Raw genomic sequence first — 27092 nt, 5'->3', positions numbered from 1 at the left:
AGGTATCATTGGACCGTACTTCTTCAAAGATGCTGCGAATCGTAACGTAAGTGTGAATGGTGAGCGCTACCGTGAAATGATATCCAAACTTTTTTTGCCCAAAATGCAAGAGCTTGACTTACATGAGATGTAGTTTCAGCAAGACGGTACCACATGTCACACAGCACGCGTAACAATGGATTTGTTGAGAGGCGAGTTCGGTGAACATTTTATTTCACGTGCGGGACCTGTCAATTGGCCACCCAGATCGTGCGATATAACGCCTTTAGATTTTTTTTGTGGGGCTATGTTAAAGCTCGTGACTATTCAGACAAACCTGCTTAACATATTGGAAGACATCATTAAAGCATTTATCTGTGAGATATCGGCCGAAACATTGGAAAGAGTATGCCAAAATTGGACTAAGCGGATGGACCATTTAAAGCGCAGTCGCGGTCAACATTTGCATGAAATAATCTTCAAACATTAAATTATATGGACTGTACTATCGATTTAAATAAACATTTCAAGACAGAAAACTCTTGAGAGACTGATCGACCTGCACATAAAAAGCGAAATTCTTCGGGGTCGGTTGTCACATACCCAACATGCTTATTGCAACGGAAGATCGGTGGAATCTGCCCTGCATACAATTGCGAAAGAGATTGAGGAGTCTATTTCTCAGAAGATGTTGGCGGTGGACGCCTTCCTTGACATTGAGGGGGCTTTTAACAACGTCCTCCCGGAGGTAATTACTAGGTCTGTAGGTAAACTGGGGGTCAGAACCGACCTTATAATATTTATCGACAAAATGCTTAGCGACAGAGCTGTCGCGGCAGACAAGAGACATGTGAGGTGATTTCCACGCTAAAGGAGAGAATTGGGATCCGCCAACTCAGCGAGCGTTGGGCAAGTACACAAACTTGTAAGGTCGCGATATTCTTCTGGGCACGTGTGGATCGGAGGCGCTTGGGCGAACTTCTGAGGTTGACTTAATACCAGTACTCGAATCTGGTGGGTTTTCTCACAGGTCCCTATGCGCGAGGAATGCATGCTTGGAATTACCTAAACTCCTTTTTGCGCTGGATGCATGGAGGATGAGATGGAATCATCTCAGCACCTTCTTCCTAGCTGCCCTGCTCTGGCGGGGTTAAAATCAAAGTATCTTGGCCCTTACTTCTTTGTTCCGCCTGCTGATATAGCTGGCGCTGATATTAAAAATCTGATGAATTTCATCAGCAGCACAAAGCGGTTGACGCAAACGCAGCACAGTCATCGTTCGTAATCCACACACTCTAAACCCACTCTCCTAACCATCCCAGCACCACCTCTCTCCTCTCCTTTCATCCCATTACCGCACCTCCTTCATAATGGTATCACAAAGGACGAAACCGTTTTTCTTCGTCCAAGTGTGCTCATTCCTTGGGCAATCATAGCAACCTTACATCTAGTAATAATAAGAGTTACATGAGGTGGCGCAAAATTAATCATCTAATTTGGTTTTTGAAACATTTTTTTACGGAATAAACAAAAATTATTTTGAGAGATGAAAATCTTTATTTGACCTTTACATGCTCCATTGCTTGTCTGTTTGTATACCGCAGCTGACTAGTTCACAAGTGTCAAATATGATTGACGTACGACGCCATTTGCAAAAATTATACATTTTCCGATAGAGTGGCTAATTTTGCGCCACCAAGAATAAACAAGAAAGCAAAAAACAGTGACTAATACCAGACTTTGTTACAACAAAGAAACCAACAGAAGCCGTTAAAAGTTTCAATAAAACCCGACAGATGGACTGGCCATATCTGACGTATCCACTGATGATAGCACTTTTGGTCCAGTCCGCAAGAAACGTGCACGCTTGCTATCAAGTATGGATGAATAGTTGCAAAATTGATTGATTTTCCTAATTTCAATTTGAAGTTTTATAAAGGGTGGTTAAATTTCAAGGGCCGATGTTGAATGTGAACCACACCTAAACGTCAACGACACCGTTGGACTTCTTTCTTTGGGGTTATTTGAAAGAAAAGGAGTACGTCGATAAGCCAGCAACCATTCAAGAGCTAAAGAATGAGATACTTCGGCACATTAACGGCATAGAACCTAAATTATGCCTCAGCGTCATCGAAAATTTGGACCATCGGATGGAGGTGTGCCAGTGAGACCGCGGCGGTCATTTGGCAGATATTTTGTTCTATACGTAATTGAGTCATACCATTATTATCATAATAAAGAGAAATGATAATAGTTTCCTAAAACATTGTATTTTATTCAAAATCAATACCGGCCTTTAAAACTTAACCACCCTTTATGTTCTGTACTTATGAATTGAATTTTCACTATACACTAATTTGAAATTCAAAGGTTGCTGAAAACATTTCAAGAAATTGGTTCTGCCGGGATAGAAAAAAGACTGCACTACAGAGGGGGGTTTTTTGAAAAGTAAAGTCTATGTGAATAAGCCAACAACGTTTCCAGAGTTTAAAACACAGTATTCGGAGGGTGGGTGAGTACTTGAACATTTTAATTCTCGTATGACAGCCGGTAGGCGTGTTTATGGTGGACATATAAATTATGCCATTTTTCATTTCTGAATAAAAGTTTTGAAACCTGAAAGAATCTAAAATAACATCTAGGCACGTCTTTTGAAATACTCTCTATATACTCGTGCTAGATACTGCTTTGAGGGTAATTTTTCCCCTCTTCCCCTCTTCAGCAGAGTTCAAAAATGCTTCAAAATCTTTCTCTCAAAAACTCCAAGCGTCGCTTCATCGGATGTTGTCATCGTCCAAGCTTCTGCGCCATACATTAGGACGGGCATGATGAGCTCCTTATAGGGCGTTAGTTTTGTACATCGAGAGAGGACTTCACAATTATCAATAACGACGTGAGTCCCGATACCCGAGTGCGCCGATTGTTTGTTTGATGACAGCAGGTACATCTTCTTGTTCTCGTTCACCACCAAATCCATTCGCTTTGCCTCTTTATCGAGTTTGGAAAATGCAGAACTAACAGCGCGATTGTTAAGGCCGATGATGTCGATATCCTTGGCATACGCCAACAATTGCACGCTCTTATAAAAAATTGTGTCTGAGCGATTAAGTACTGCGGCTCGTACGATCCTCTCCAACATCAGGTTAAAGAAGTCACACGACAGCGATTCACCCTATCTGAAACCTCGTTTGCTATCAAATGGCTCGGAGAGGTCCTTCCCAATTCAGGTGGCGCTGCTGGTGTTGAGCAACGTCATCTTGCAAAGCCGTATTATTTTTGTGGGGATACCAGGAATTTGTAATCCTACCAAACTGAGAACAAAACCTTCTTTTGATGAATATCAGCTTTTAATGTGGTTTGTGTTGTTCACCTGGCCTGCTTCGCGATCTTTTCCGCTTGATTTTGCTGTAGGCAACCCAGTTTTCATCGCCAGTTATCAGTCGTTTTAAAAATGGATTATATTCATTACGTTTCTTTAGCAAATCGCTGCTGTTAATGCGTTGCGTTAAATGCGTTTCGTTCAGTTCGTGAGGAACCCATGTACTGATTTTTTGAACATAGCCAAGTTGTTTTAAGTGGTTTTCAATGTCTGTATGTGATACCTGAAGCTTCTCTGCAATCTCACGTGTTGTACTGTGATGATCCGAATCGATTATTGCTTCAACTTCAACTGGACGACCAGAGCGTTTTTCGTCTTTGAATGAAAAATCATCAGAACCAAATTTGTCAAACCAATTTGGACACTGCCATTCTTTTAAGGCTTCGTCACCATAAACAGCACTTAACTTTTTATGAGCTTGCGATACGGTTTGCCTTTTGAGGAAATAAAAAAGCAAAATATGACGAAAATGTTCCTTTTGATCTTTCATTTTTCAGCGAACGCCAAACGAGAACTACGCAACCGATCAAAAAACTTTTTTTTACTGAATGACAGCTGCATTGCCAACTATCAAATAACAAAATGTGTTTTACATTTGTACTACGTCTGCAAACCTAAAAATTCAACCAAAGCCATCTATGAGTGAAAATCGCAATTACTTAGTCGCCAACTCAACACCTTAAAACAACATCTAGGCGTGTGTTTTGAAAGCCTTATGGGCAAAAAGAAAGGTGAATTTGGTTGTAAAATGAAAAATTTTTATTTATTCTTGTAAATCAATTTGATCCCATCCAAAATAATCCCCTCTCGATGAAATACACTAATGCCAACGATTTTTCCAATCCCTGAAATATGCCAAATAGTCCATTTTCGGTATAGCCATCAGCACCTTCTTCGATTCAGCTTTTATCTCCTCAATCGACTCGAAACGCGTTCCCCGGAGTGGTCTCTTGAGTTTTGGGGATAGCCAGAAGTCACACGGAGCCAAATCAGGCGAATACGGTGGTTGCGGAACGATATGCGTGGAATTTTTGGCGAAATGGTCACGAAGAACGAGTGCAGTGTGAGACGGTGCATTATCGTGATGCAAAAACCAAGAGCTGTTGACCCATAATTCTGGTATTTTTAGACGAATTGCTTAATGTAAACGACGCATAACGCTCAAATAATATTCCTTATTAACAGTTTGGCCAGGTGGAAGGAATTCATAGTGCACCACACCACGAAAATCGAAAAAAACTGTCATCATGACCTTTATTTTTGAACGACTTTGGCGTGCTCTTTTCGGTCTGGCCTGGCCTCCAGCACGATATTCGCTTGATTGGTCGGTTGTTTTAGGGTCGTAAGCATAAATCCAAGTCTCATCTCCCGTAATGATGCATTTGAGCTTGTCCTGATAGTCTAAAAGCATTGTTTCACACACATCAACGCGACGACTTTTTTCCAAGAAATTGAGAGTTTTCGGTACCAAACGAGATTTGACTTTTCGTAGGCCCAAATTGTCTTTCAAAATGGTTTTCACAGATCCTTCTGATATTCCGATCATATCAGTAAGGTCTTTAACAGTCAACCGACGATTTTTGAGCACTAACTCTTTCACTTTATTGACGTGTTGGTCATCTGTTGACGTCGATGGTCGTCCGGAGCGCTCCAAGTCATCAACACGTTCTCGACCCTCTTTGAAGTCTTTGTACCACTTATAAACATTTTTCTGCGACATGGTCGAATCACCAAATGCCTTTTGCAACAGGCTAAACGTTTCCGCAGCCGAAATTTCATTCCGCAAACAAAATTTGATGGCACTTATCTGCTCAATCAAATCAGACATTGTAAAAATCGAAAAATGCACTCTTGGTCGTTGGGTAAACACAAGCGTAAATATATTACTGATAATGGCATTCACATGAAAGTTGGCCCAGATGTTATTAACAGTACTGCCAACTCATGAAAAGAATAACTAGAGCGAAATTTTAATCCCGCGAAGTTTGACAAATAAATTCACCTTACTTTTTGCCCACAGTATATGCTCGTACTAGTTACTGTTTTGCATGTAGTTTTCCGCCTCAATTTATAATATTTCTTAATTAATTTTTAAAATTTTTTAAAATGTCATTTTACGATTGAAAAGCATTTGAAATATTAAATATTCCAAATTGTCTAAATAATATATCTACTTAATTTTAAATATGATGTATTTTATGCAGGGATATGCCATGCATATTTACCTATTCACATACATACATACATACTCATACATACTCGTCTATGTATGTACAAATCTGCGATCACAGCTTTGAACATTCGCCCAACGGAAACACACAAAAGCAATCGCAATAGAGTAGCATATAAATGGGCGCCGTACAGGTGGACGTACAAGAGGCGAAGTTTAATTTAATATGGCCATAAATTCTAAAACATATAACACAAACCTCACCTCCTCCACCACACCTCCCTCACCTCATCGCCTCCACTTCTTTCTGCTACATTTTGCTCCAATGTTGCGGTGACAGAACAATTTTTGGATGCTACACAACCAAAAAGGTGTATTGAATTGCGAGGAGAGGAGGGACGCGTTGGAGGTGGTGTGTTTACAGGATGTACCTCCGAAATTGGCTCCATACAAACATTTCATAAAATATAAATTTATATATACAGCCTTATGCAATGGTGAATGTGTATGTATGTATGCACGCACGCAAGATGGAGTTGTGTGCTCGGTGCGCAGTTGGTAAGTAAACGTCGCGTTGTTTGCGCTGCCAACGAAACTGGCGCTGTACAGCTGCTGCAAAGGTTTGAATGTTAGTATTCACACATACACGAGTACATGTGTATGTATGTGTAATAGTATACGAGTAGTCGTGCCCCAACACAAGCGCTTCCCTGTGTGTGTGTACATTTTGATAAGCACTCAACCAAACAGCCGCTGCGTCAGCAAATCGTGTATGTGGGAGTGTTTATGTATGCGTTGTATGCGGTGTACATACATTCGTGCCCCAAATATGGGGTGTAGTTAAATTTGCTGCACGAATTTTCTTCCGAAATAAGCAAGCAAATAATAATACAGTGCCAACTCGATAAACGCAACGACATCAGAGAAAACGTGGTTATTACTTTAGTTGACGCTGTTTGCGGTTAGAGGAGGAAAAAATCAATAGGTAAATATGACCTTCAAAGATTTTTTTAAAGGGTGGCTAAGTTTCAAGGGCCGGTGTTGATTTTGAATAAAATACAATTTTTTTAGGAAATTATTGTCATTCCTCTTTAGTATGATAATATTCGTATAGCTCAATTACGTATGGAACAAAATATTGGCCAAATGGCCTTCACGGTATCGGCGGCACACCTCCATCCAATGGTCCAAATTTTCGATGACACTGAGGCATAATTGAGGTTCTATGCTGTTAATGTGCCGAATTATCTCATCCTTTAGCCCTTGAATTGTTCCTGGCTTATCGGCGTAACCTTTTCTTTAAAATAACCCCAAAGAAAGAAGTCCAACGGTGTCGTTGACGTTTAGGTGTGGTTCACATTCAACATCGGCCCTTGAAATTTAACCACCTTTACTTCATTAAAAATACAAAAGCAAATATTAAATGAAAATTCTTTTATGTTACTGAAAGACTATAAAATACGAATACCCCACAGAAAGGATTGCCAGACCAGAGTCAAATCAGTTGATAGGGTCAACATATTTATAGTTTACTGACGGCTCAAAGAGGCACAATGGCATTGGATTGAAAGTGTACTCGAAACAATCATGTTTAAATTGCTTCTTTACACTGCCAGACCAGTGTAGCGTCTGCCAAGCTGAGATCTGCGCGATCGACAAGACAGCAAACGGCAAGACTAATGGACTTAGCTCCAGCAAACCTTACCATTTTTGTTGATCAAGCAGCGATCAAGGCACTGGCCTCAACGCGCATCAACTCAAGATGTGTTAAAGAGTGGCCTCCTCCTCGCGCTTATCCAATAACACAATACCGCACTTTGTTGGCTCCCGCCCACTCTACTGTGGAGAGAAATGAAAGAGCGGATGAGTGTGCAAGGACAGGCTCTGAGCTTGGCCTTCAGCGAATGGTAGAGGACATAAGCATTCCTCTAAACGAACTGTATACTGCGATTGACTTGAGTTGTCATCATTCGTCGGTGACATTTCGAGACCAAATCTCAAAGCAGAAGAAAATAAAGCTAGGAGTTCCGCAGGGTGGTGTCCTTTCACTCTTGCTTTTTAACTTCTATATCTCGAAACTCCCCTAGCCACCAGAGAGAGTCTTCCTGGAGACCTACGCTGACGACCTCACGATAATGACGTCGGGCAATGACATTGATGGCCTGTGCGCCAAGGTAAACGACTACCTCGCCTGCCTTTTTCGCTTCTTTACTGCGAGGAACCTACAACTTTGCCCCACGAAGTCCACGGCGACCTTCTTCATCACCTGGATAAAGAAGGTCAAACTGCAACTTAAGGAAAAGTCGATGACACACCAATTCTGACTGTTAAAAGCTCTAAAATCTTAAGAGTTACCTTCGACAGTTTGCTCTCCTTCTCAGCGCATACAACCGCTATTGCAACTAAAGTACAGAATCGCAACAAGATCCTCAAGTCGCTTGCCGGCAGCACTTGGGGCAAAGACAAGGAAATGTTGCTGTCGACATTTAAGGCAATAGGCCGACCGGTTCTAAACTATGCTGCACCTGTCTGGTCGCCTGGAACCAGTGATTCGCTGTGGGCAAAGCTACAGACTTGTTAAAACACTGCCATTAGGACCGCGACAGGATGTCTCTAGATGTCCCGCATACAACACCTGCACGACGAGGCCCACATGCTGCCCGTGAGGGAGCACAACAACCTCTGGAAACTGTAGCCGGTTAAACTCCTACCTAACCAGAATCGACCCCGACATACTAAACATATGTCCGGCATGTGAAGGCACCCCGCACAACACTCACCACTTTCTCACATGCCCCACTCATCTAACACCCCTCTCCCTCTGGACCCAACCTGTCGAAACCGCAAGTTTCCTGGGTCTACTGTTAGATGAGCTAGACCGCTGGTTACACTACACTGACAGGGCAAAGTTATTGCTAAAACAACAAATAGAAGGTGGACTCTGACTATTAACCGCAGGATCTTCAAAGCCCTCTGGCAAAAACTGAATCTTAAATGAGCAAAATGTCTGCTTGGATGCAACAGATCAACTACCAGCGTCCTCACAGATGTTATAACTACATCTATTGGCACCCGAGCCAGTACAATGGGTGTACCTCACAATGACTTCTGTAGGAGTTGTGGAGATGAAGAAGAAAACACCTCCTCTGTAAAGGTCCTGCACTTCAAAGAAGCCGTGGCAAATATTGGTGATTATTTTTTTGAATACCTGGGCAATTTGCTCATTTGTCTCACTTAAGCTCCGCCAAAATTATAATGCAAAGTTTTGAGAGCTCTTACTTTATCAAAGTTTGCCGCTATCGAGTTCGTACTGTACTTGTGTATGTATGTACATATTTGAATATAAATATACTTTAGCTTATGTTGTGTGGGGTACAAGTAAATATAAACAAATATTCATTGTAACGAATCAGAAACTACTTTACTCGTTTTTTCCAGCCTAGTGGTTGAGATTTTTTACATACAATTAGTCCATGTATAGTCCAGCGCTAATAGAAAGAATTCTCAACTGACATCCAATCGAACTGGTCGTAGGAAACTCAGCCAAAAGATATGCTCTAAGACTGCAGATGTCAGGACAGAGGCTTTCAGGTCACAGTAATATTCATGATTCAAACGGAAGGTCAGACTCAACAAGTTAAATTTGGTAAAAAACCGAGCGTTATTATAGAGCAAAATGAATGACAGAATGGTCTAGAATCCACATGGTTGATTGGTTGGTTGAAGTGTTGATTCATCCCGAATCCAACTGGCGCTTCCGCACCATTTTGTTACCACATCCTCGCTACTAACTTGTTTACCAGTTATTTACGCCATGACTATATCCAGTCGGTGCGCTTTAGGAATCTTATTAGGCCGTTGACATTTAAGCCAGATAGTTGTTGGAGACTCTCGAACAGCGGTTTTGCCCCGGGTTAACATTCTGTCCTTCCACAGAGGAAATGGACGATTTTTTTCTTTTTCTCCAGTTGCTTACAATTGTAACAATGTGTGTTGTGAGGGATGCCCATTTTGGCTGCTTGCTCTCCGACAGACCAAAAGCCAGTTATGACTGCCGTGAGTCTCCAGGCATACAGGCGTCCCATTGTTTCATGTTTATCAATAATGACATTTTTTTGAGGTTGCAGGTGCACCCACATACCATTCATACAATTTCTTTACTGATGGACCCATAATGGCGGAAGGAGTAGGAACGGTTGTCTTTTGTCCGCAATTTGATCTCCAAGTCTTTCAGATTCCCTAATTTCTGTAGTCCCCGCTCTACGTGCTGCACGTAGACTTTAAGAAGGCCCAATATGGCTGACACTGAGTAGAAAGGGAGTTCCCCTGAGTAGAAAGGGAGTTCCTGCCTCATCAAAGCCCTCTACGAGAACTCCGAACTGGCAATGCTTCACAAAGGCGATACCAGCGATCCATGCACTACCAACACAGACGTCCTAGATGAAGCCATGAGCCGACTGACCCTGCACAAAAAAGGCATCGTGTCGAGTTTCATCAGACATCTTGATTACCTGAACTTCGCCGATGACATCTGCCTCCTCTCTCACAAGCTCTCTGACATGCAAGCGAAGGTGGACAAACTAGTCGCGCTGGCACGCACTGTCGGACTGGAGGTCAACATCGCCAGGACCAAGGCCATGAGAGTTAACCTGAATAACGCAAGGCAGATATTAGTTGACGGATGCCCGGTGGAATTCGTTGAAAGCTTCTGCTACCACGTTAAATTCTCAAATGGAGGAACCATAAAATATTCTAAAAATATTTATTTCGATAATGGCTAAATTTACCAAACTGCAATTTTTCTAACTCTTCGTGGCCTATCTGATATAACTAAGCCAAACTTTTGGCTCGGTTCTTTACGAAGATACTCGATGGGCTAAATATAATTACTATTACCTGGAAGTATAACGTGAAAGCACCAGCTTCTTTGTTTTTTAATCCATTTCTTTATTGTGATCTGTTTTTTAAACATTGAGCAATATTTTTAGTTAAAGCTATTTAATTCATTTATGAAAAGAAAAAAACATTTATGGAATATACCTAATTGCATGATAAATAATAATATAGACTAATTTATTAGTAATATTAATATTTCATTTATGTTTTTGCGAGGCCACATTGGGGGATGAGTCAATTGTGAGTACGTCAGAGTCATCTGCGAACGTTCGGACTATTATTTTTTTAAGTTTAGGATGGGGCCTATAATATTGCCTTGTGGTACACCAGCTGATCTTTCACATAGCTCAGACTGTTCTTCGCGTTGTTTGACAAATTAACAAAGAAATATCCATTTTGGATAAATTTGATAAATTTTTCTTAACTTTAAAGGGGCCTTTAACTGTTTTCGTTTACTTAACAACCCCTAAATAAAAATTTGTCATTGAGTTACGAAACTACAATAACGTGGGATTTTGAAAAAAACGCGTTTTAAAATTACAACTTGAGCTCAAACAATTTGAACCTAGCTAAAAAAATTTAAAGAGAGTATCAACTGGCTTTTAAATATTATATAGAACTGCTTGAGCGAGCGAAAATGCGTCTACCGCTACTATAAAGGGGGCTGTACAGTTAGACGTTAGTTAAGAAAATGGACCTAAAAATATAAAATAATTCGAAGAAATAAAAATTTGTGGAGCGAAAAATATGAAGAAAATACAAGGTGGCGCAAAATTAATCACCCTATCGGAAGATGTATGCTTTTTAAAAATGGTGTCGTAAACCAATCATATTTGACACTTGTGAACCAGACAGATACACTATATCAGACAATGGCGAGCGTAAAGGTCAAAATGCTAGTTTTCATCAATCAAAATCATTTTTGTATTTAGTAAAAAAGTTAATCAAAAACCAAATTGAGTGATTAATTTTGCGCCATCTTGTTTAAGTGTGGTACAAAAATGTGCGGCATGGCCCGCAATGTGTTAAAAAACTAAAACAAGATAACTTTTTTTTGGAATTTTGCGAAATACGAGGGTCATTTGAGAAGTACGTGAAAAAGTCAGAGAGATGGCGCTACTGGCGCATATCCAGGTTATATTTAGTTAGTAGCATCTCGTGGAAGAACACACACCAAGTTTTAGTCAGATCTGTCTATTTCTTTGTGTTTCTTCAGTATGAATAGAGGAAGTCGAGTGCAGCAGGTGTGGGTGATCGCAAAATTAATGGAAGTAGGCTTACAATTTGTTTCAAATGCCCCGTAGTCTCCAGGCATGGCTCCCTCGGATCCCTAGGACTACTATTTGTCCCCTAGTTTGAAGAAATGGCTGGCGGACAAGACTTGGACAAATCCTTTTATTCGGAAGAGCTCACTAAAATAGCGTTGGACGAAGTATATAAGCCTATAGGTCTGCCTAAAAGCAGACTATGTGGGAAAATAAACAAAAAGGTTTACCACAAACAATAAAGTAATTTTTATTTTTGCACGGACTTCTTAAATGAGCCTCGTAAACACACAAATACTGGAACGCTGGAGATCAAAATAAAGATTTTCATCACTCAAAATAGTTATTTTTTTATTTAGTAAAAAAGTTATTCAAAACCAAAATTGGATGACTAATTTTGCACCACTGTGTACACGCGCTCGGAGAATGGCTGTAATCCCTAGAGGGTGCGTCGCAGATGGCGGATAGTGAATGCTTCCCAGATATGGGTGGTAAGAGAGATAAATGAAATATCTGCCACGGGCCAAACAAAGCCGCAGAAGGGAAACTTTCCCGTTTGTTAAACAAAAATCATTATAAACCTCAGTGCCTGTTCACAGTCTCTTTAGGTATGAATGGAGCGGGTGTCGGCTTTGAATCAAGCGGCTAGCTACATAATTGTAATCAACGGTCCTGTGAGGTCCTTGAACTCATCAAACATTGAGGCATGGTTTCAAATACTAATGGGAATATGTCTCTATGGACTAAATGGTTAAATGACGCAAATACTCTACACAAAATGCAGCCGGCACAACGGATACTTTATCATCGATCACTACAGCCATCTACCAAGAAAATAATGGATTTCTTTTTCCAGCAAACTTTTATTAACCTTTCTATCGTCTACTTATACAACGAGCTCTTCCAATTAGCCCTCCGTTGGACACCTTTTTTAAAAACTTCGGTTGGGCACCCGGGTCTGGCCTTACTGTACTGTTCCAGGATCCTTTTTAAAAGGTTTTATCCATAAATCGATAGAAAATTAAATTTTATTAAACTCAAGTCGGGAAGCTCAAGTCGGGAGCTGCAATAGAAATATGTTAAATTCACGTCCAAAGTCGAAAAAGCAAGTCTGGCCAGACGCGGGTGCCCAACGGAGGATTAAAGGGTATTCAATATTCCTCAAGCATCTACTGTTGCTTAACTGCCTTTAGCGTACCTTCGATTCCAGCTAGCTGCCAATGGCTATAGTCTGACAAGCACAATTGCCAATCTACTGCCTGTTTAATGGGCAGTAAGGACTTGGAAACTTGAGTTTATGAGCCAGTCGAGGTGACTATTTGATGTTATATTCCAAATTTGATTGGAAGCTTTAATTTTTCTAATAAAACGCAGTGGATGATTGTAAAATATATTGAATGATGTTTATAATAGTATTTTTAAAAAGAAGCCGGGGATTCGCTTACTCCTGCCGCCAATTTGAAAAGGCGCAGTGCGAAATCTGTGATCTTTCGATTTTATTTTTAATAAGAGTTCAGACACACTGCATATACATACATACATACATATTTACATATACACATACATAAATCCACACATACATACATATTTACATATATATTTCCATACATACATACATTCATAAGTACATTTACGTGCCCGAAACTCGCCAGCAAATGAGACACCAACAAAAAGCCGCCAATTCCACAAAAAAGCTGCAAATTACATTGCAACATTGGGGCTTTGTCGTGAACCTCCTATTCTGTGTGTGCTGCTTACCAGTCTGCAGGTTGTAGAAAAATAATCAAAAAACGAAAATTAAAAAAGGAAAAATTAGAAAGCGAAAGCAAACAATGTAAACGAATTGAAATAAATTGAAATGAATGCGAAATGTGGAAAATAATTTATGTGTATGTTTGTATGTATGCTTGGTTCAAATATACTGCCATACATAAGTTTGTGTGCGTGCATATAAGCATACATTTTATATAGGCATGTATGTACTCAGTACATATGTACTTGATACAGTGGAGACTCGATTCTCGTACGTGCAAGTTTCGAGGTTGTCGCTCGAACTGAGGTTTTTTTCACTTAAATTAAGGGGACAGATGCCTGTAAACGGGCATATTCTCCCTGATTTTCATTAAAATTATTTAAAATGAAGAAGTCAATATATTTTTTTCAAAATTGGCATACAGTTTATTTATACACCAAAATAATACATAATTTTTTTTTATATTTTAATCATTTAAAATGGCGGATATACACTCAATTCTTCCAGGAAGGTCGCAGCGGGGCTTCTCAATCGGCGGGTATTGTAGCATCGGCGTCAGTGACCTGAAAAATCAAAAAACCAAAATTTTTTTTGTTTATTAATGTCATAATTTCTATACGAATTAAAAAAAAATCGCGGAATAAAATGCTTAAAAAAATGAATTTTGGGCCGAATTTTCATACAGTTTTTGCTTCTAGAGAACTATTTTTTCAAAAAAATTTCGAAAACTTGTATTCACATAGAAAGTAATATCATAAAAAAGATGTGTGCAAATTTCAAGGTGATCGGTCAATAAATTTTCGAGTTATCGAGTTATTTCTATTCGAAAAATAAAGTTTTGAGAAAAACGCGTCTAAAGTTTGAATACAACGTAACTATACCTCTCCCAGCGCTCGAACGCAAAGAATAGAGTCGTCAGAGTTGACGATCTAAAGGATGGTTAAATTTCAAGGGCCGATGTTGAATGTGAACCACACCTAAACGTCAATGACAAGATTGGACTTCTTTCTTTGGGAATTATTTGAAAGGAAAGAGGTGCGTCGATCAGCCAGCAGCAATTCAAGAGCTAAAGGATGAGATAATTTGGCACATTAACGGCAGAGAACCTCAATTATGCGTCAGCGTCATCGAAAATTTGGACCATCGGATGGAGGTGTGCCGCCGAGGCAAATATTTTGTTCCATACGTAATTGAGCTATACGAATATTATCATATTAAAGAGGAATGACAATAATTTCCTAAAAGAATTGTATTTTATTCAAAATCAACACCGGCCCTTGAAACTTAACCACCCTTTATAATATATGAAATACTTAAATTTACGTTGCAAAAATTGTTTCACATATTCTTAAAGGATTATATTAACATTTTATGAAAAAAGAAATTTCTTTTTTCGAAATTTTACAGGTATCCGTCTCCTTAAAATAGGGCTCTTGCTAATGGTAATCCAAGTATATTTGTATTTATGAGTTTCGTTTGAAGTTAAAGAAATTTTCGATTTTGGTTTCTTTTTCTGCAGCATCATAACATCGCTTAAGCAAGCATTGTTTTGCTTTGCTCAATCCAAGCATGCTGATGTTGCCTCCTCCTCCGACATTAGTTCCTTCACCAACTGTTGCTACCTACCGTCAAAGTACCGATCCCCCGTGTACTACCGTCAAGTATTTCGTCGGGAGGCGGCTTGAGCGTTGCACTCAACGTCAGTTACTGTTTTGATGCAAAATGTCACAAGCTGCATCTGCCTATTACCACCACTGTTAGGTCATATCTGAATATTGGATGTATCATCAGCCATCTCTAATCGTGACTCCGAAAGAGGAATTATATCGTCACAATCTCAGTCAGACAGTTCTTGAAACGTTGACTGAATTGAAGTTGCAGTAAATGCATCCCATGCATGAGCTAAGAAGTATTTTACATTTTTCAAGTCGATATTTCGCAGTTACTCATCGATAGTTTCTCGAAGCGCGACAATGTGACTAAAGAGGGATTTTTTTGTAGTTCAATTTAGTAAGCCTTATAACGTTTTGATTTTTGATCGATAAGCTGGGATGAGCCCCACAATTTGGAGGAAAGTATATTACCGATATTTGGCCAGCGTAGGTCTTTTACTCGCCTTCTTTGGGATGGCATGGAGCATTTTCAATAAGAAGAAGTGCTCATTTACCTATTTATTTAAGTATTTTTTATTAAAACAAGATTCATTTATTTGACAAAAAATTAACATACCTCTGAGACAAATGCTCTGTCAAACCATTCGTCAAAGAAAACTAAGGCCTTCCAATCACTTTTATTTCCTTTGTAGACCACAGGCATATCAGTAAATGTTTTTAATGAACGCAGAATCGCCGATTTCCCAATAACCATTTTTTTTTACTTTATGATTTCCAGCAGCATCTGTAAAAGCAAGGAACGTTAGTCTCTCCTTACTAACCTTATGCCCCGAAAGCGAGGTTTCTTTTAAGCGCGCAAGAGCCTCATTGGGCTTTATAAAGCAACAAAATAAGCCGTGGTTACGTGAAATCACTTGGCAAATTGCTCAAAAAAGACGGGATATTAAAAAGGGGTATACGTTGCCATCAACAAACTAGCAAATGTGAAACCCCACATACCACCATTAAAAGATATAGATGGGAACACACTAACCACCATGGAGGAACAGCTTACCGAGTGGAGAAGACATTATGAAACTCGCGAAAGCGTTGAATAAGCAGACGTCGTCCCCAGCAATAGACGACGAAATCCCGACAGGGATATCTCGACTGAGCCCCCATCTAGCACGGAAATTAAAACCGCAATCCACAAGCTTAAAAACAACAAAGCTGCTGGCTAAGATGGTGTACCAGTTATTAAAATTCGGTGCTGATGAAATAACCCCACTACTCCGTCCCCTCTTACTTCAAATCTGGTCAACAAACACCATCCCGATCGACTGGAAAGAGGACATAATAATATCAATTCCGAAGAAGGGCGATTTAAGTCGCTGTGCAAATTGGCGTGGCATAGCTCTATTAAAGGCCGTAATAAAGATCTTGGCATTTGCCATTCTTGAGAGAATCGCCCCAGTTCTGAAGAACATATTGCGCACGGAATATTTATCAACAGATATCTGCGCATTATTCACCGCATATTTTGGCTAAGAGTTATCACCAACGAAAATCTTTTAAATATTTCAATGTGCAAGCCCATCGCAGCTGATATCAAAGAAAGGAAATGGCGTTGAATTGGGCACACCTTACGCAAAGAAGACTATGACTTCGCAAAGATGGCCCTAGAATGGAATCTACAAGATTCCAGAAGAAGAGGACGACCACGAACAACTTGGATGCGATCAATACACGCGGAATACCAATCAAGATGTTCCTGGCATGAAATTCGAAAAATTGCACAAGATCGCTCACGTTGGTCTGAGTTTGTTTCCGCCGTATGCTCTGATTATGAGCGGTATTTCTTCATATAACTATATAAATAACTTCATGTACAAACTGTTTATTGTTAATTTGACAACAGATATCAAGAAATAAAAAAAAGAGCATCCAAATTAAGTCAGACTCCTCAGCACTGTATGTCTGCTCTGTTGTCAAACTTAAATTCATGTAAAGGGTTTTTCAATAACAGGTGTTATTTTAAATAGCCCGCTATTTCGGGAGATGCCACTTTTGAAGCTGTCATTTTTTGATATTTGACAAGTAGAAACTACGCCATTAATAAAAATGGAACGATACATGCTTAAACAACGCATTGAAATTATTAAAATTCACTAAAAAATGGTGAAAATTGGCAGTGACGGTTCGTAAAACTCGAACATTTTTGGGTAATCGTGAAGCACCTTGACGGAGCGCAATGCAGAAATTGGTGAAAAAATGCGAAATTCGAGCTGTTGGCACAAGTTAGTGATGTGAAGAATAAAACCCATGCACGTCGCTCAAGAACAGCTGGAAATATTGCTGTTGTAGGCGAAAGTGTTGAAAACAACCCAGGTTTGTCCATTCCTCGCCGTACTTTGGAATTAGGCACTCCACAAACGACATTACACCGTATTTTGCATAAAAATTTGGGTCTTAAGGCTTATAAAGTCCAGTTAACACAAGAACTCAAGCCGGCCGATCATCAACAATGTCGTGTCTTCGCTGTCTTTGCTGATTGGGTCGTTGAAATGCAGGAAAATGATCCAGAATTCCATCGAAAAATCATCTTGAGTGATGAGGCCCATTTCCACTTCCACCTCGGTGGCTTCGTCAACAAGCAAGATTGTCGGATCTGGGGCTCAGAATCCAACAAGTCCAAGAGTTATTGTTGAAAAGTCTCTCCATCCTCAACATGTGACTGTTTGGTGCGGTTTATGGTCCGGCGGAGTCATTGGACCTTACTTTTTCAAAAATGAAGCTGGAGCAACAGTTACAGGTGAATGGATTGCGCTAGCGAGAGATGATTAACGATTTTTTATGGCCGGAATTTAATGGTCTTGATCTGGACAACGTTTATTTTGAACAAGACGGCGGCACTACGTTCCACACAAGCAACGAAACCATTGATTGAATATCAAATCTTATTTATTCTTATTTATTTATTTGTTTATATAAATGGTAGATAGTAAGACTAAGGTCTTTTAATAGTACTTCAACAATATTATTGTATAAACAACTGGAATATTTTTAACATACAAATTTTACACCAGTTCATTTAAAAATCATTCCAATATATTTAACTTAACTATAATAATAAGAAGAAAAGAAGCAGTAGGAAAAGAAAAGAAGGATTTTGAAAAGAAAAACTAAAAGTAGTAATTAGAGAATGTAGAGAGAAATTTAATGCCCTAATTTAATGCAATCAAACACTTTTAAAGTAGTTAAAGACTTGAACCCTGAAGTTAAATCTGTTAAGTCCAGACTTCACAGTGTCGGGTAATGAGTTCCTCAGTTTAACAGCGTTAATGAAAAATAATATATAGATGAGGCTAGGTAAATAAATTTTGGAGCGACGAATTTGTTGTGCCTGCGAGACCTTACTGGTATCAACTTCTCTGTCAGATACGGAGGAAACTTGAATAATGTAAGTTTGCACAAAAATATGCAATTTCTAGCAGACAAATAACTATTAAGGCAACAACTCAGTAACCTTGATCGCCAGGCAGAGATATGGTCATATCTGCCAATCCCCATATAAAGGGTGGTTAAGTTTTAAGGGCCGGTGTTGATTTTGAATAAAATACAATTTCTTTAAGAAATTATTGTCATTTATCTTTATTATGATAATATTGGTATGGCTCAATTACGTATAGAATAAAATATAGGCCAAATAGCCGCCGCGGCCTCGGCGGCACACCTCCATCCGATGGTCCAAATTTTCGATGACGTTGAGGCATAATTGAGGTTCTATGCCATTAATGTGCCGAATTATCTCATCCTTTAGCTCTTGAATTGTTGCTGGCTTATCGACGTACAGCTTTTCTTTCAAATAACCCCAAAGAAAGAAGTCCAACGGTGTCAAATCACATGATCTTGGCGGTCAATTGACATCGCCACGACGTGAGATTATTCGGCCATCAAATTTTTCGCGCAAAAGAGTCATTGTTTCGTTAGCTGTGTGACAAGTGGCACCGTCCTGTTGAAACCACATACATATCCATATCTTCCAATTCGGGCCATAAAAAGTTCGTTATCATCTCACGATAGCAAACACTATTCACAGTAACTGCCTGACTGGCCTCATTTTGGAAAAATTACGGCCCAATGATGCCGCCGGCCCATAAACCGCACCAAACAGTCACTCTTTATGGGTGCATTGGTTTTTTGGCAATCACTCTTGGATTATCATTCGCGCAAATGCGGCAATTCTGCTTATTGACGAATCCACTGAGGTGAAAATGTGCCTCATAACTGAAGATGATTTTCTTCGATATGCATTTTGATTTGATCGCCCGTTTTCATAATACTCGTAAGCCTGAATAATTTTAACGCGTTGCTTGATTGTGTATATTTCAATGGTTCAAATTGAATTAGTCTGAAATTCAAAAATGTCAAATCAAATGTAGAAAAAAACTTGACGCTTAGGTGTGGTTCACTTTTAACATCGGTCCTGAGTATTTAACCACTCTTTACATACCGCGTGGCGTTATTAAATGTCACATTAAGTTTATGACAAGATGTGGAGTCGAGTTTGCTGTATACCACCTCAGAGTAGGTAATGAGAGGCATAATTAGCTGGATAACTAATCTGCGCCTCGTTTTCCCTGGCATGAATGTTGCAGAGACTCTCAGCTTCGGCAATGTAGCATAAATATTCCTCCCAATTCTATTTATATGGTCAGCACAGGTAAGTTTTGTGTTAAGAATAAAGCCCAAACCTATCCACAATTTAGGAAAATTATCAACATGTACCACACTATTACATATAGGTAAGCCATATGACTTTGACGCGTTCAAACATAAAGAGTTTTCATTAGCCCATACAGAAATAGCAGACAAATCACTGTTTATTTTGAAACATAAATCTTGAACGAGACCAATACGACTGGACAAGTACAATTGTATAACATCAGCATACGCATTGACATTCACATACTGACAAACGTTAAAAACATCATTGACAAAAAGACTGAATAAAAGTGGACCAAGGATAGACCCTTGCGGAACACCAGAGTGTACGTATGTAGATTGATTAATTTGACCTTCTGCGTTCTGTCACCAAGGTAGCTGGCCATGAGCTTCACCGCACTGTCTTCGAAGCCGAAATAGTGTTTAAGCTTCAAATATAAAAATTTGTGATTCACTGAGTCAAATGCTTTAGAAAAGTCAAGTAAACAAAGTAGAGTCAAGTCTACGTTATCAAAACTAATTCTAATGTCGTGCAGTATTTTAACCATTGCAGTTGAGCAACTGTGACTTTGTTTGAAGCCAGATTGTAGTGGAGAGAGTAGACGACTGTCCTGTACAAATGATGAAATTTGCGTGGCCATCAAGTTTTCGCAAACTTTGGAAAATGTGGGCAGACCTATCAGCAGTCTATAGTCACCACCATAAATAGCATTTGTCTTTTTTGCGACTGGGAAAATCAATATTTCCATGCCTCTTTTTAAAATTTGTAACTCAACCACTGCTAGCCTTGGAAGCCTCCAGGCTTTTTCTTTAGCATTTAATTTGTAATTGGTAAGTTTTTAGCCCTTTGATCCGAAAAAAAAATTGAACCACAAACGATTGAACTTTTTCTTTTTCCGGAAATTCAGAAATGTTAAACGAAACTTTCAAGCTTTATTGTTATATATTTCAACAGTCTTGTCAAATAGTCCATTCCCGGTATAGCCATCAGCAACTGCTTCGATTCAGCTTTTACCTTCTCAATCGACTCGAAACGCGTTCTCCGGAGTGATCTCTTGAGTTTTGGGAATAGCCAGAAGTCACACGGAGCCAAATCAGGCGAATACGGTGGTTGCGGAACGATATCCGTGGGAATTTTTGGCGAAATGGTCACGAAGAACGAGTGCAGTGTGAGACGGTGCATTATCGTGATGCAAAAACCAAGAGTTGGTGGCCCATAATTCTGGTCTTTTTAGACGAATTGCTTTATGTAAACGACGCATAACGCTCAAATAATATTCCTTATTAACAGTTTGGCCAGGTGGAAGGAATTCATAGTCCACCACACCACGAAAATCGAAAAAACTGTCATCATGACCTTTATTTTTGAACGACTTTGACGTGCTCTTTTCGATCTGGCCTCGCCTTTAGCACGATATTCGTTTGATTGGTCGGTTGTTTCAGGGTCGTAAGCATAAATCCAAGTCTCATCTCCCGTAATGATGCATTTGAGCTTGTCCTGATAGTCTGAATTGTTTCACACACATCAACGCGACGACTTTTTTCCAAGAAATTGAGAGTTTTCGGTACCAAACGAGATTTGACTTTTCGTAGGCCCAAATGCTCTTTCAAAATGGTTTTCACAGATCCTTCTGGTATTCCGATCATATCAGTAAGGTCTTTAACAGTAAACCGACGATTTTTGAGCACTAACTCCTTCACTTTATTGACGTGTTGGTCATCTGTTGACGCCATTCAACTAATCCAATTCAAAAAATGTCATTATCAGAATAACATCGACGGTACTTCCCGAACTTTATTCGCAAAGATACTGCGAAAAAGAGCAAAAGTGAAAGACAAAACAAAAAATGTTGCAAGTATTGAGGTACAAGTTTTCTCATGTCGCAAGTATCTACCAAAAAAACAAATGTGTTGTAAGTAACGAGGTGTGCAAGTATCGAGTTTCTACTGTATATGCCATTAAGTGTAAATAAGCATAGGAGTCCACCGAAATTTAAAAGTTGGAAATAAGCTCAGATTCAGAGGCTGTACCCGAGACATAAGATATTTGTTTTTTTTCTGTACCCGAAACATAACACATTTGTTTTTGTTGTTGTTTCTTCTGTATTGATCAAGCTGCTTCGCCTCTTTCTAGCCTATAAAACGAATAGGGTCGCACACAGAATCAAAATACCGAAAAAATGGTAGGTGGGTAGGCAACTAATTTCAGAAAGTCACTCAACAAAATTGCATTAAAAGACATCAGAAAATTAGATGAATTTTTTTTTATGCCCGTCAGTCGGCACGGTTGTTCATAAACTTACGCACACATATGTAGGTATGAGTGTAGATATATGTACATATGTAAACATGTATGCATGCATCAGGATATTAACGTACGTATGTATGTACATATGTGCGTGTGCGTTTGACTGTAATTGAAAAGGTAGCGACTGCGCTGCCAATAACGCCACACAGCCTGCTGCTGGTGCTGCTGCTGCTGCCTTTAAAGTTTCCAATTTGACTCGCTGCTGTTGATGTTACCTAAGAAACACGACGTTTTGACTTTAAAGCGGACATTTTCTTGTACGCTCAACTTCAACAAAACGCCGAAGTGCGCATGAAAGGGAGGCGAAAATAATTGAAAAAAGAAAATAAACTTTCAACCAACAAACAAACCCACCGGAAAGCAACCACGGGAACACATACACACACGCACCCACACATACGTGTGTGTATATATGGCATACAAAATACAGACATTCCAACTTGAGCAACTCGGCATGCGTAAAAGAGATAGCCATGCATACTACCGCTAGGCTAGCTCACTTGCGCTTGAAATGCATAAGCAAAGACGCCAAGTTTACGCTGTACGGCGTTGACTCCGCCCCAATTGTGGATTCGATAAACACACATTTGCGTGAACTGGTTGAGGTGTGAGAGCGAGCTAGTTGATGGCGCATAGAATATAGCTGCTAGTTTGCTGAGTTGCACTGGAAGTAGTTTGAAATGAAAAGTTTTGTTTGGCAGTATTTTTCCCCTCGCTTGGAATTGGAACGTAACTTCGAATTGGATGGGCGCGCTCGCTGATTGTGTGCGCTAAAGGAGCGGAAGTAGCAGCAACGATGGGCTTGAACATAACTGAAAATGTCCAACGGTTGCTGCTTGCAATATTTACAAACCTACTTAGAGCTACATTTTGTATGTGCACACATACATACATACATAGTAGGTGGTGGTAACCTGTTAGATGCCATCATGTTTTGGTTTCGATTCATTTGCTTCGGATTGCCGAAAAATGTTCATGTTTACTTACTTATAAAAGTGTCTAGTACTTGCTAACATGGAATTTTAATTACAAAATCTTTATTGATTTCTGATGGGTGATTTTGCAGTCGAATGGCAGCAGCTTGTGACGATGATCTACATATTAAAAATATTGCACGGATAAATACACGCACATACATACATATATACAAGTGCATAAGGATGAAAGTTTGCATGTGTGTGGGCCTTCAAATGTTGCACTTGGATATGAAAGTCACAAATACATAGACACATATTTGTACTATATGTATACTTACATATGTGAAAATTTACATCTAAAGAAAGCAACATTTTAATGTTATATATCGGGTGTTTTTTTTTTTACCTGCATGAGAACTCTGGATATCGTTAACTGTGGTTTGACAGCTGCGAATCGCAAACTGTGTGGCCATTTCTGTTCAGTTGTGTTTCTGCAAGTCATAATGAATCGTTTAACGCCAGAGCAACGCTGCGAAATTGTGGAAATTTGCTTGGGAGAGAATAAATTTTGGAAAACTGCTTTTCTAATCTGCTGAACAAGGAAAGGAGCGCCGGAAGTAGTGTTTATTTATTTATTTATTTATTAAGCCAATGCATGTAATCGATCCCTATGGGCTAAGTAGACATATTTGAAGGTTAATAGGCAATAAAGAAAGGCAGTGCAATTAAACTATTTATAATAATTAAATATTGAAAAATTCCAATAGGTAATCTTTTGAAAATGACAAACCTATCTCAATAAATTTATTGATTTTATTAAACTGAATTAAGGCTTTAATAAAAGTAGCGTTTTGAGCATAAAGAGATTTTGAAAGATCAACATAGAAGAACTCCGAACTACGCAGAGCTCTGGCCGGAATATTAAAGAAAAGCCTCTCAAGCAGCACCGGACAGTCAACAGCACCACAGTCGTGTAGAAATTTCACAACATCGATTTTTTTACGATAATTCAAAAGTATAGCATCTTAAGAATATACTGTGAAATTTTCATGCGGAAATTCTCAATATTATAGCTTCTACAGCCCATTGACTAGGTAGAGAGCGGTCCGCGCGCTGCTGTACCTCAAACTTTACACTCATTTATTGATTGATTGATTTTCAATATTTTTTTGTTGCTAGTCAATTGCTTTATTTTACAAAAATAAAAACATAGCATTAACATTCGACTTGACTTAAGCAAAATTAAAAACAAAAAAATATTTTCTCCAGAAGTCCCTTGCGTTGATCATCACAAGTCCTTGGAGATTCATATAAAATCAATCGGACAAGAGAAATTAGTTTTATTAATAGATAATCTTGAGTCTGATCGAAGCTTTTCTCTTTCACAATTAACGATATGGCGGCCTCAGGACATATTTTTCAGATTTTCGGGGAAAAAAACCTACATTTAATTAAAAAAAAAATCGAAATTTTTAAGAAAAAATCCTTCGATCAGACACTTGTTTTTTATGTTTCTCAAAAGCAGTATACATTTTATTGAAATCTTCCAAGCGGTTTTTAAGTTACAGTGATCACCAGTTCAAAAAACATTGTTTTGAGAAAAACGTATTTAAAGTTTTTGTTTTTGTTTGTTTTTGGCTGAGCGCTCTTTGTTAGTTGTTGAATAACTCGAAAAATATTTGTCGGATTCACTTCAAATTTTCGCACAATATTTTTAAGTTATTATATTTTAAGAAAATGCAAAAAAAATCAAATTTTTTGAAAATTCTCATTACCCCTAACCCCTTATCTCGAAACGACTTTTTTCACACTATCCAACTGAATCGTCTGAAATTTTAAGATGTTGTTCACAACAACAATGGCTATCGCCCATACTAGAATCATACAAGGTGAAGTCCAAAATAAGCAAGACTAAGCTAAAATAGAAACGACAGGAGCTTTGTTCTGCTCACTTCGAGTTTATTTATTCAAAATAATCCCCTCTGGCCTTGATACACTGTTTTGCGCGATCTAAAATCTTTTCGGATGGCTTCTACGGACGCAAAAAGTTTTCCTTTCATGGCCAAATGTAATTTTCCAAATAGGTTGAAGTCGCAGGGAGCCATATCAGGCGAATACGTTGAGTGATTGATGGTTAAAATGCGATTGCTAGTCAAAAATCAGTCACAAGAGTGGAGCGATCAGATGGTGCATTATCATGCAATAAGCGCCAGCTTCCTCCTTCGCGGTATTCAGGGCGAATTCGACAAATGCGATGCAACAAACGCTTCAAAACGCCAAGATAGAAAATTGCATTGACGCTTTGTCCCATTGCCATGAACTCCTTGTGGACAATTCCCTAGAAATCGTAAAACCAAATGAGCAAAGTCTTAATTTTTGACTTCTCAAAACGTGGTTTTTTGGGTGGTGGCTCGTTTGAGGCCTTCCATTTGACACTTTGACGCTTAGTTTCAGGTTGACGTTGGAAAAACCAAGTTTCATCGCCACTTCGAATATTGTAAAGGAAGTGCTCGTCTTTTCTCGCCTTTTTAATGAGGTCTTTCGAATGTTGAATTCTGAGCAATTTTTGGTCCTCAGTTAACTTCTGCGGAATGAAACGTGCACAGACCATTCGTAAGACCAAATGAAAAAAACTCAGTTAAAATGCGATAACACGATGTTTTGGAGATATTCAACTCCGGTTCCATGAAGTTCAACGATGACTTCGGTTCATTTTTGATAAATTTACGAACAATTTCGTTGAAATTTTCGGCGATTACTGATTTTGGGCGGTCCGTATGTATGTTCATTGTCTTTTATGTCCTCACAACCATCTCTGAAGCATGTATACTATTCATGAACTCTGCCACAAGATAGACACTCATCGCCATCAACTTTTTTCATCAATTCAAATGTTTTGGTAAAGGTTTTACCGATTTTAAAACGAAATTTGATCTTAGCTCTTTGTTCGAAACTCTTTTTTGTACCGATGACACTAACATACGGACACTTTAGTCGCAATAACTTCGCTTCCACCGAACCGAATGTCACACAGCTTTCTCTGGAAGTCTGCTAGGGATGTAACTTCCAAGGCACTAACTCTTAAAGAGATGGCGCCAGCAAAAACATCTTTATAACGCCAGTCTTGTTTATTTTGGTCTTCACCTTGTATATCTCGTCCTGACTCTTCGGTGGGCATAGACATTGCGTCACCAAAGGAGGTGGAAGTTGAAACTGCAATACGAAAACTAAATAATGGCAAGCAAGCAACAGCCGAACCAATTAAATACGGCCTTGCAGCGGTGGTAAAAATACTAATTAAACTTTTAATAAGAATCTGGTGAAATGAAATTATTCCGCAAGACTGGTAATCTAGCCTAATTCTTCCAATCCATAAGAAATGATTACAACGATTTCAGAGGCATCACCCTTTTAAGGCAGCAGAAGCCACTAAAATTTTTGATAAAGCAATCGATTGAGCCGAGACAATACCAACTCGCTCGTTCACATTATTGTTCTGAAAAATATTACGGATACTGCAGTGCAAAAATCACTGAAAGTTAAGGAAAAATACTACAACACAAAAAAACCATGACTGGTAAAAATATTTCGTTGCTAATTATGTGGACGCCGCTGTATACTACAAATTATTATTACTGTTAAAAGCGTTTTGTTTAAAAATTTTGCATCTTGGCGCAATGTAATCTCGTATTGTTTGCATGGCGACCATAAAGCAATCGAATATTGAATAAAGCAGTAAGAAATTGTTGCGTGCCGTTGCACTCAATTGAAAATTGCTTAAACTACTCGTGTAAAATAGGTGCAGAAACAATACTAATCTGCATTTAGTTCTTTTTTCTGCCAAATCACAGTCTAACAGGGTTTAATAATGTACTGCATTTTACAATATTTTGCTTGAATGTTTTTAAATCGCAAATGACTTCAAAAGACTTCAAAGTGGTGCTGTAAGCTGTGTGATAAAAACAAGAAAAAGTCATAAACGCTTTTATAAAAACTACATTCGCTAAGACTCGTCCTCGATTTTGTGTGCCAGTTGGGAAAAGTGGATCTCACAATGTGTGTGCTTCCCCAATACAGCAGAACATCATCAGACTAAAATTTGTTGGTT

This window comes from Anastrepha ludens, chromosome 3, assembly GCF_028408465.1.
Source record: "Anastrepha ludens isolate Willacy chromosome 3, idAnaLude1.1, whole genome shotgun sequence".
In the NCBI taxonomy this organism is placed as follows: domain Eukaryota; kingdom Metazoa; phylum Arthropoda; class Insecta; order Diptera; family Tephritidae; genus Anastrepha; species Anastrepha ludens.
Note: the sequence above shows the minus strand (reverse complement) of the source record.